General features: G+C 34.4%; 1 long non-coding RNA gene across 2 annotated transcripts; it reads right to left on the bottom strand.

Annotated features, from left to right (window-relative positions):
- Positions 1-4906: 4906 nt before the first annotated feature.
- On the bottom strand, positions 4907-10436 carry LOC140059031 (uncharacterized). Of its 2 annotated transcripts, XR_011847099.1 has the most exons (4): positions 10254-10436; positions 7703-7919; positions 5695-5824; positions 4908-5444 (listed from the first exon to the last, which is right to left on the bottom strand). It is a non-coding gene; the product is annotated as an uncharacterized lncRNA (long non-coding RNA). The 2 variants fall into 2 exon arrangements; XR_011847098.1 differs by lacking the exon at positions 10254-10436 and having other exon boundaries at positions 4907-5444; positions 7703-8024.
- Positions 10437-12595: the final 2159 nt, after the last annotated feature.

The following is a 12595-nucleotide window of genomic DNA, read 5'->3' as shown; positions in this document are numbered from 1 at the left end:
CAATCAATCAATCAATCAATCAATCAATCAATCAATCAATCAATCAATCAATCAATCAATCAATCAATCAATCAATCAATCAATCAATCAATCAATCAATCAATCAATCAATCAATCAATCAATCAATCAATCAATCAATCAATCAATCAATCAATCAATCAATCAATCAATCAATCAATCAATCAATCAATCAATCAATCAATCAATCAATCAATCAATCAATCAATCAATCAATCAATCAATCAATCAATCAATCAATCAATCAATCAATCAATCAATCAATCAATCAATCAATCAATCAATCAATCAATCAATCAATCAATCAATCAATCAATCAATCAATCAATCAATCAATCAATCAATCAATCAATCAATCAATCAATCAATCAATCAATCAATCAATCAATCAATCAATCAATCAATCAATCAATCAATCAATCAATCAATCAATCAATCAATCAATCAATCAATCAATCAATCAATCAATCAATCAATCAATCAATCAATCAATCAATCAATCAATCAATCAATCAATCAATCAATCAATCAATCAATCAATCAATCAATCAATCAATCAATCAATCAATCAATCAATCAATCAATCAATCAATCAATCAATCAATCAATCAATCAATCAATCAATCAATCAATCAATCAATCAATCAATCAATCAATCAATCAATCAATCAATCAATCAATCAATCAATCAATCAATCAATCAATCAATCAATCAATCAATCAATCAATCAATCAATCAATCAATCAATCAATCAATCAATCAATCAATCAATCAATCAATCAATCAATCAATCAATCAATCAATCAATCAATCAATCAATCAATCAATCAATCAATCAATCAATCAATCAATCAATCAATCAATCAATCAATCAATCAATCAATCAATCAATCAATCAATCAATCAATCAATCAATCAATCAATCAATCAATCAATCAATCAATCAATCAATCAATCAATCAATCAATCAATCAATCAATCAATCAATCAATCAATCAATCAATCAATCAATCAATCAATCAATCAATCAATCAATCAATCAATCAATCAATCAATCAATCAATCAATCAATCAATCAATCAATCAATCAATCAATCAATCAATCAATCAATCAATCAATCAATCAATCAATCAATCAATCAATCAATCAATCAATCAATCAATCAATCAATCAATCAATCAATCAATCAATCAATCAATCAATCAATCAATCAATCAATCAATCAATCAATCAATCAATCAATCAATCAATCAATCAATCAATCAATCAATCAATCAATCAATCAATCAATCAATCAATCAATCAATCAATCAATCAATCAATCAATCAATCAATCAATCAATCAATCAATCAATCAATCAATCAATCAATCAGGTTTCCCACGCCATATACTCTCTACTCTTCAATTCCTACGGCATATACTCTCTACGCTTGGTTGTCTAAGGCAAATACTCTCTACGCTTGGTTGCCCACGGCATATACTCTCTACGCTTGGTTGCCCACGGCATATACTCTCTATGGTGTATATTTTACTTTTCTATGGTTGGTTATCTATGGCATATACTTTCTATGCTTTAATCTTCCTATGGTTGATTTCCTATGGCATCATATAATTTCCTATGGTTGGTTTTCTATGGCATCACATAACATTCTGTTTTTATGGTTGGTTTTGTGTGTTTTCTACGGCATAATCTTTCTATGGTTGGTTTTCTACGGCATATACTTTCTATGGTTGGTTTTCTACGGCATATACTTTCTATGGTTGGTTTTCTATGGATGGTTTTCTACGGCATATACTTTCTATGGTTTGTTTTCTACGACATTAAAAAATTTTCGATGGCATATAATTATGGTTGCTTTTCTATGGCATCATATAACTTTCTGTTTGGTTTCTATTGTTCGTTATCTATGGTGTATATTTTACTTTTCTATGATTGGTTTTCTATGGCATATACTTTCTATGGTTTAATCTTCCTATGGTTGGTTTCCTATGGCATCATATAATTTTCTATGGTTGGTTTTCTATGGCATCACATAACATTCTGTTTTTATGGTTGGTTTTGTGTGTTTTCTACGGCATAATCTTTCTATGGTTGGTTTTCCCACGGCATATACTTTCCACGCCATATACTTTCCACGGCTGGTTTTCTACGACATTACATAATTTTCGATGGCATATAATTATGGTTGCTTTTCTATGGCATCATATAACTTTCTGTTTGGTTTCTATTGTTCGTTATCTATGGTGTATATTTTACTTTTCTATGGTTGGTTTTCTATGGCATAATCTTTCTATGGCATAATCTTTCTATGGCATAATCTTTCTATGGCATAATCTTTCTATGGTTGCTTTTCTATGCCATAATCTTTCTATGCTTAGTTTTCTTTGGCATAATCTTTCTATGCTCAGTTTTCTATGGCATAATCTTTCTATGGTTGGTTTCCTACAGCATAATCTTTCTATGGTTGGTTTTCCACGGCATATACTTTCTATGGTTGGTTTTCCACGGCATATACTTTCTATGGTTGGTTTTCCACGGCATATACTTTCTATGGTTGGTTTTCCACGGCATATACTCTCTATGTTTGGTTTCCCACGGCATATACTCTCTGTTTGGTTTCCCACGGCATATACTCTCTATGTTTGGTTTTCCACGGCATATACTCTCTATGCTTGGTTTTCTACGGCATATACTTTCTATGGTTGGTTTTCTACGGCATATACTTTCTATAGTTGGTTTCCTATGGATGGTTTTCTACGGCATATACTTTCTATGGTTGGTTTTCTACGACATTAAAAAATTTTCGATGGCATATAATTATGGTTGCTTTTCTATGGCATCATATAACTTTCTGTTTGGTTTCTATTGTTCGTTATCTATGGTGTATATTTTACTTTTCTATGGTTGGTTTTCTATGGCATATACTTTCTATGGTTTAATCTTCCTATGGTTGGTTTCCTATGGCATCATATAATTTTCTATGGTTGGTTTTCTATGGCATCACATAACATTCTGTTTTTTTTATGGTTGGTTTCCAATGGTTTATATGGCATCATAATGTTTCCAATGGTTGCCTTTCTATGGATGGTGTTCTATGGCATCATATTGTTTTCTATTGTTTCATATGGTTACTATGGCATCATTTGGTTTACTATGCCATCATATGGTTACTATGCCATCACATGTTTACTATGCCATCACATGTTTACTATGCCATCACATGGTTACTATGCCATCATATATTTAACTGTGGGGCCACATCACCATTATGGTTTTACTATGGGAAAGATATGGTCTCTATATGGGATCATATGGTCTGTATCAAGGTCACAACATGTCACTATGGGATGGTCATGAGGTTACATAGGGTCATGAGGTTACATAGGGTCACATGTCGCATAAGGTCACAGTGGAGTCATACCATGTCACATGAGGATGACATACGTCATCATGACCTCACAATTGGTTCATATTATCTCACAATAGGCCATATGTCACAAGGTCATATCATTAATACGGTCATATGAAAATCATGTAGGGGTTACAGCATCATATAGCAGTCACTACAGAAGGTAACAGTCAACATCACTACCATACAGAAGTTAGGTTTACCATGATTAGCACATAGGGGTGGGTGTTAACATTATCACATAGGGGTTGTCAATGGATATTTTCAATATTATGGAATCAGGTCAGACACCAGTCACCAACTATAGGAACTATAGGGCCAACATTCTATAATTTCAGTCGCGTGCTAACTCAACTCTACAGCTCACTATGTCGGTTGGTCAGTCAGTAAACACAACCTCAAATTTATCCATCTATATGGCCTTGTTTAATAGTACTTTAACAACAACCTTTACTAACAGAAAACCTAAAGAACATGTTCCGACAGCTCATCAAACCACTTTGTGTTATTGCAAATATACAGTAATATCTCGGATATAAAAAATAAATGCGTAACATTACTAAACACATATATTGTTTGATCGATTGCAAATGGTACATTCATCTCAAGGATACTGTACGTTACAATTTGTCTTATCATTTATTCTGACGGCTTATCCCAAAAACACAGGTTTTGTCCAAACACATAAAAAATAAATGCTTATTATCAATCACAACATGTCTTGCTTGTTCTTTTGTTATTAGTGCATTCATGTAAAAGATACTGAACATTATGACTGCCCATCACGCAACCAGTTCATCTGACGGCTCTGTATATAATTACTTGCAGCTACGTAACTGAAATACATAAAAATATATGCGTATTATCATTCACAACATGTATTGCTTTTTGTTTTCTTAATGGTACATTCATGTAAAGGATACTGTATGTTATGACTCAATCAATTCTACACAATCACTTGCAGCGACGTAACTGAAAGACATAATAAACGTATTATTAATAAATGCGTATTATCAATCAACGTTTTGCTTGTTCTTTTGTCAATGCTCAATTTATCTAAAATAAATGTTATGACTTCTCGCAATCAGTTTATCTGACGGCTGGCTCATCTTTAAAATAATTTTCAATCTCTATACAATCACTTCCATTGCAGCTATGTAACTGAAAGATATAGAAAATAAATGCTTAATATCAATTAACACATGCATTGCTTCTTCTTTTGATAATGTTGCATTCTTGCAATCCTCTTACAAATTACGTCATATGTCTGTAAATTGTCATTTCGTTCTTGACTACAACACTGGCAGCTACATATGACCTGCAACCACAACACGCTACAACTCCTTTTCATGCACAATAGTCAACTCTCCCATTACTCGACACCTCTGGTTTCACGTAACCTCTGTTAATGGTAACCTTCTGCCCCTCAATCACAGTCTACCTAGAAATAGTTTCCAGTTTCCAAAGCGTCCAGTATTGGGAGAGTTCACCTTCCTCGTAGTCCTCTTTCTTACTTTCAAAACCACTGTACAAAAAGAAAACCCACTACAATTCATTTTTCAATTCATATAATTACAATTCAAATACAATACAAATAATATGTTATTTATGTTTACAATTTCTCAATTGACCATGTCATCAACAACTGTTCTCTTCTGTTCATCAATGATTAAATATCCAAAGGTTTACTTGAATAACAGTACTGCTGTCGCTTCCCTAATCACTTTACATAATCTACATAATCTTCACTTTCAGGTGTTATCAAGTTCTCCAGTCAGAATCCATGATATGTACAATATGCTAAACATGATACTACAGTATAATCAGTTTGTAACAGCTTCACCAACTACTATGATTGGATAACCATTGCATTAGCTGACTATAACAAGTCCAAATGAACTGCCAATACACAAAACAATAACTGCTTGTTCCGATTAGTACAATACACAGATGCCTTCAATCCTCTGTTGCCGTCCTATGTTTTCCAAAAATAGGGCAATATTTCTCCACACCTGAAACAAATTCAATCAGGACAGTTACAAACAAAATAATACATTAATAATCTTTCATTTTATTCCAACATATAGTACTATTAGGTGGGGGGATGCCTCCAACTGCTTCAACCTCGCAACTTATTTTTTGCAACATGTAACAAAGCCACTGCAGTCTACTTTATGCAACTGGTGGTTACAAAATAATCTCTTTATAAACTTGAAGATTTCTTTGTATTTCACCTATGCTAAGATGCTTTGTCTCAAATACCTGTATCACTTCAGCTATATGGTTAACATGTATTGTATCAGGTACTGCAACATGTTGATTCACCACTTCTGCTAAACTGCTAATATGTATTGAAGATATTGATGCCATGTAACACAACTCCCAGTGCAATCTACATTTAAATAATAAAAAAAAAAAATACTACGATGCCAATGTAGGAAACATTTCAATAATATCATTTCAATATTTATTTGACATTCTAAGATGTATTATCAATAACAACCTTCCTTAAAGCTCAGATACAGGCATGCATTTTCAATATGGTTAATTGTACATACAGTACATCAAATATTTGTAACAGAAATCAAGACGAAAAAACATGAATTTCCCTTACAATGGTCAAATACAATATTCGGCTATGAAGACTTTTTTCCAGTAGTTTAACCTAATGTAATAACATTTCTGGTGACTCTCTAGAACGTGAAAAAAGATGGTGGATATACGGTGGATAATTTTTGCTATAGCATGACAATAAAACTAAGAAGTTGAATAATAATTTGATTGTCAACCCATAAAACATAAAAACATTTCTAATATATTTACAACACTTCTATTTAAAAGTATTATGTATGATTCTACATTTATTAATTAAAAAAACATGATAATGATGTACAATAAATTATTTATTCATTACATTACAATTACAATTACAATTGTTAATCACTTCTTCCTTTCCGTCCAACAACATTACGTACAGGGGGAAGCATGCTACATCACCTAACACAACATCATTTATCATAACAACCAATTGGCAGGGCCGCGTTTCCTATATGTCTCAAGAAGTGGCATCATAAATTGTATGCACTACAGCAACAACTTGTCCTATCGGCTAATTGTCCTAAAGGGTAATGCACTTGTCAATTGTATGACCCACTATACGACCCCCGGGAGAGGTGCGTCATACTTTTGAATACCATGACGCACCCGTGCGTCAAAAAGGTGACTTACCTTTAGGTGACCATGACGCACCCATTTTGACGCACTGTGACCATGTTGTTTATGATATGGTGGGTGGTAAAGTGACGGACATTGACACACCTTGTTCATTGATGTGACGTACCATCTAGGTTTTTTGACGCACCCCAGCGTCAGTAATTATTTGTAAATGACGCACCTCCCCCGGGGGTCGTATAGTGGGTCATACAATTGACAAGTGCATAACTGTCCTTAAAAGGTAGTTGTCCTTAAAAGGTAGTTGTCCTAAAAGGGTTTAGGATAATTGTTCCTAGGGGGTATTTGTCCTAAAAGGGTAGGCCTAGTTGTCCTACAACTAGGGGGTAGTTGTCTTAGAAGGGCACTGATTGTTCAGAGGGTGATTGTCCGGGTGGTAGTTTTCCTGAGAGTAATTGTCCTAGAATGGTGATTGTCCAGGGGTTATTGTCCAAGGGCGGAAAAAAGGTAAAGGTGAGTCCCGTGTTCTCTGAACGTAGAGGAATGAGCTGTTAGGAGCTCATTGTACTAAGCCTCGGCATTATGTGGTAGGGTGGCCAGTTCCTTTCCACGCCGCCTTTTTTCTCCCTAGTATTTTCAACCAGGTACTCATTTTACAGCTGAGTGAACTGGGAGTTGTCTGGCATTGAACCCGGGTCTATCTGTACGACAGTCAAGTGTCCTAACCACTCGGCTATCCAACTCCTAGGGAGGTAGTTGTCCTAAAAGTGTAGTTGTCCAAGTAAGAAGGGTGATCGTCCGGTGGGGTAGTAGTGTCCTATATAGTGTAGTGGGTACTTGTTCCAGGTAATTTTATAAGTAAAAATATATTATATAATTAGGCCTAAGCTACTATACTAGCCTAGGCCTATGCCTATTTATTAATTAATTAATTCGCTAGTAGGCCTAGACTAGGCCGAGGTGGTTCAAATACCTTTTTAACACTCAAAACTCAATAATTAACATAAAAACCTCCAACATTCCAGCCTCCAACCTAGGCTAGTCATGGACAAAAATTATTTGATGGATCAGTCTACAATAATATTAGTTGCTGACTTACAATGATAATTAGGCTAGGCCTAGGCCACAACCACTTCGTATTTCAACCATTTAAGCGAGCCGCGCTGTCTTTCTTTTCTCTCGTCGCCTTGTTTGTACCACCATGTCTTCCTCACTCGAGAAAACGAACGTTTCCATCAAAAATTGTACAAACTATACACTGTAACTATTTCAATAGCCATCAAAACTCACACATCAATTGCTTTTTTAAACTTGTTCTGAAAGATAACGGTTATTTTTTAGGATTTCGCTGCATAATTCCAGCCCTACAAATCCTGTACTCCTGTACGCCATTTTGTGTCACGTGAATGATGTGACGTCATGTACGTGATGACTTAATGAATATTAATGAGGCATTGATAGAAACAAGAAACATATAATGCCTATAATGTTCATTGACAGAAGTCAATATGACACCTATGTGAAGCAAGACCATTCTCAGAACTTATAATACATTTGAGTTACTTGACTCAATGATCATTGATCTAATTGGGCCGGCGCCCACAACAAAAGTGGGCATATAAATATTAATATCAAATTAAGTTGACGGTATCAATAAAACAAAGGAAATAATAATATAAAAATATCAGTAACATATTTCAGATTAGCAAATATAACTCATTTTATAATATTCATTAAAAAAAACGGAGGTGAGAGCAAGGTTAGGTTTATTGACAGGGAGAATGCAACAGATCTACTCTGAGAAAAGAGTTTCACCACAACATTTCGCGTCAAAAGACCAAGAGACGCACCTATGCAGACTTACATCGTAAGACTGCACAGAACATTTATTGTTGGTGGTACTTATACTCAGAATAAGTGTCACATTACAGAGGTGTCGTCTTTCCATTAATTACTTTCATTTAACGTCCTTTTATTAATATTATAAATACATTATGTTTGTACGATGATGAATATCACAGACATTAGAACAATATATAAAAATATTATATTTTTTTTCAAAACATAAAATAGGAACATTTCAGAATCATAATGAACTTATTTAATTATTATTCATTAAGGATACCTAATGAATATTAATGAGGTGCGGTGGGGGACCGACATGAATAGAGTCCATTAATTGGTAGGGGTGTTCATAATTCATATTTAGTAATTAGTACTATTTTCTTTCTACGATGAATGAAAATGAAAGTAATTAATAGAAATATATATTAATGTAATACATATTAAATTGTGAATAAATATAACAACATGTTGCAAACGATTATCTATTTAATTTTTCCGCAAAAAAATACGTCACTTTACAATGTTGAATAAATTATTATTATACAATATGCATATCATTAGCGCCCGTCCGTATGGGAAAATGAGTTACAAATTGTTACCACGACTACAGTACTTTCCGCATCTGACGTCATTTTCCGCGTGGTCGACTTATAACGTCACTTACTTGGCGCCTTGTTCAGCAAGTGAGATGATAACAAACTGACATCAAGAACGTTAGAGTTATTACTTGTTATTCATTTGGGATTTGAACCCCGACTTCGATGACACAAGGGTCGGTTAAGAGTTAATGATGTATGAGGACAAGAAGGAAGAGCAACAATATACAGTAATGACATGATTTGTGGAGAGAGAGAGAGAGAGAGAGATAGAAAGATATGGAAATAAACAGATTGGAAGTATATTCTGAGGAAAGAAACACAAAATGAGAAGAATTCCATATCATATTACATTTAAAACCAACCAATTGAATTAAGCTCGGAGTTACCCTTTAAAAAAGCCTAAACTTCAGTCAGATTTAAATCTTCAGGCCTAAAAACTCTTTTTTAAACAGGGTTCTAATTTCATTCAATAAATAATCATAACAATTATTGTTACATCATCAAATATTTGTGAATTGCATTTATTTCTTTATTTTTACACCATGTTAGTGGTGGATTTTTGTTTTTGTTTACGTGTACAACTTTTGAACGAATTTGAAAAGAGTGTAAAGAATAAATCAATAATACACAGGCCTACAATTAAATGGATACAGGATTTTGCACAATTTGTAGTTGCAAATACTATACCGCAGTATATTACGCAATAATTATAAGATATAAGTGAACTCCACGCCAGCAATAGCTTAACACGTAATTGCACTAACGATTGAAATTACACGTTAGATACGCAAAGAGCATACTATGTTCACGTCATGCATTGCACTTTATACGTGTAAAAACACACGTTTTGTACTTTTTAGACACTAAAGCTTGGTTCCCACTAGAACGTATCGCAAGGACGTAAACGCAACGCAAACGTTTTAACCAATGACAAGCGAAGTTATAGACAGTTAGCAATCACAAGCGAATAAGCCATCGCTTGTGATTGGTCAATTCACTTGCGTTGCGTTACGTCCTTGTGTTGCGTCGCTAGTGGGAAACACCCTTAAGAGAAATCAATGAATTTGCAGCCAGAAGGCGAGATAGTATAATTTTCACCATGGTTCACAACGTCATATAGCACGGAATCAGCAAATGAAATAAATGATACCAAAACAATTTGTTTCATTATCACGATAAATTATCATTACAGATTACATTACTTACGTCACCGCGTTGCACATTGTTTGTCGACAAAGTCCCCATTCAATTAACGCTTGTTGAAAACGCAGAGTCTTGTGTCATATTCGTGACGAAACATGAACGGGAAAATGATGTCCAACAAAGATGTGTTAATCTTCCATGTTGCGCACACATTCGTGTCAAAATCAAAGACCTACCGAGCCTTATGTTACATCGAGGTGAAGGGCCTCTTAGCAATCGGAAAACCCGTTAAAAAATTTAAGCCCCATTCTTAATTTAATACGGCAATGCTCAAATGATCTATTGTCATAGCCGCATCAATAACACATTCACGGTCGTTGAGCCGCGGTAAGAGCCACACCGACTCGTTCTCAACCGCCGCTTTATGACGTCATTGACGTTTCATATTATCTAATTAACGGCATATACGTATTAGTGACAATTATCCATCGAATGCCATTGTTAATCATAATTGTTTAAGGTAACATATTTTAATTTCGTTTGTGTATATCGATCGATCGGATAACACAAACACATTATTAGATATCGTTTTACTCAAGCGCGGCAACAATGTTTATCAATTGTCTTATTCAAATGGCAACTTTCGTTGTCAACGTAAAGATTCGTTGAATACTTTTTATATTTGAATTGTAAATTTGTGCTCAGCAGAACGCCATTCGAATAGAAAACGTTGACAACGCAAGCTTGTTCTTTAACAACACTCGAATATTATACGACAACTTTTTGTTGCGATTGCGTTTGGTGGGCCCCGGTCGAACGAGCGTTGCGCACAACAAACATCTGTAATTTCCAAGTCGTCAATCAGTCCGTATACAGGCCTATTGTGTAACTTTGAATTACAACATTAAAACGCAGTCTGAACGGAAGAGACAGACAAACGCAGCCTGGTTGACGCATCATATTGACAACTCGAGTGTGATCACGTATGAAATATTTTCTATAACATGATAACAATGTTAAATATTTCATTCATCCAATGTCAATCTTACACATTGATGTTGTCATAGCAATCACACTTATTCTTAAACCATCAAAATCGATACAATATTCATCTTTTCTCATCTTCGTTGTTATTATTTACAGCGTGTTAACTTAGTGGTGACCTCACCTACTAACGCAGTTTATTGTGCAGGTTCACATTTGAATTTGATTTACATTATTAGTGTGAACCACGAGCATAACATTAATGTCCAATACTATCTATACTACCGTTCTGGTAGTTAACATTAGCGACCAGTGTTAGGTACACACAGTGTCGCGCGATCAAGTAATAATGAACACGTCACATCATATTTTGTACGCGCGCGTCTGATTTGCATATTTTTTTTCATGTACGTCACTGACGGAATAAACAACGTTTAAAACCACGCGTTCCATGTCATTATCTCTCGAATTCATCACGTTAATACAATCTAGCGAGGTCTATTTATCAACGCATAATCTCCACAATCCTAGCCTACACATGACGCCGTCAGAATTTAGACGATATATCATAATTATATTATCATCAATACAATACGCGATATTTACGACTTATAAGACCAGTAGCAGAAGATAGGCTACATATTATCGCATTTTAATATACATCGTGATTTGTGAGCAGAATGCGAATCTAGAAAGACTCCATTAAACTAGCGTTGATGCATTTTTATTACAAAACAATCTCAAAATGGAAGGACATTTTTGTAATAATTGTTGTGTATTTCCACATTTCAAATGTTTATATTTTTATTTCTATAATTTTTATAAATATATTCAATTGTATTTGTGTTGAATCATGGGGTTTAAACTCTAGACACGCACTGGCCAATAACGATTATTGTTTCGAATAAATAAAATGAATTCTTGGTATTATTACCATTTTGCGATATTACAAAGTATTAAAACCTGTTTCCCACAGGGTAAATTTATGGCACGTGTATCTTTTCTGAGCTCGGATTGGTTGCCCCATCAAAAACATGGATGTAAATATGAATACGAGGTAAAGTCGTCCTTTAGAAAGGTCAGATTTTCAGATATTGCAGGTGTATTACACATGCGCATCATATAACATAAATTACTAGTAGAACTCTTAAATACACGCGAAGTGATTGAAATGATTTTAACTATGTATTAATGGTATAATATACGAACTAGACATTGCAATAGTGCTTGACATTTTTAAGTGCTTACTCAACCGGTATCAACGGGCAGTGTGGCGCGCGCGCCCATACTGGCCTCCACTTTCTTTTCTCCTAATGCGTAGTTAAATACACGCATAACATTCGCTGTATTAATAAGTAGATGAGTTTTCATTGAATGGCGACTACTTGTCTGTTGCTTACATTTTGAAGTACATTAAAATC

The sequence above is a fragment of the Antedon mediterranea genome, chromosome 9 (genome assembly GCF_964355755.1).
Source record: "Antedon mediterranea chromosome 9, ecAntMedi1.1, whole genome shotgun sequence".
NCBI lineage: Eukaryota > Metazoa > Echinodermata > Crinoidea > Comatulida > Antedonidae > Antedon > Antedon mediterranea.
This window is presented reverse-complemented; position numbering and strand designations above follow the sequence as displayed.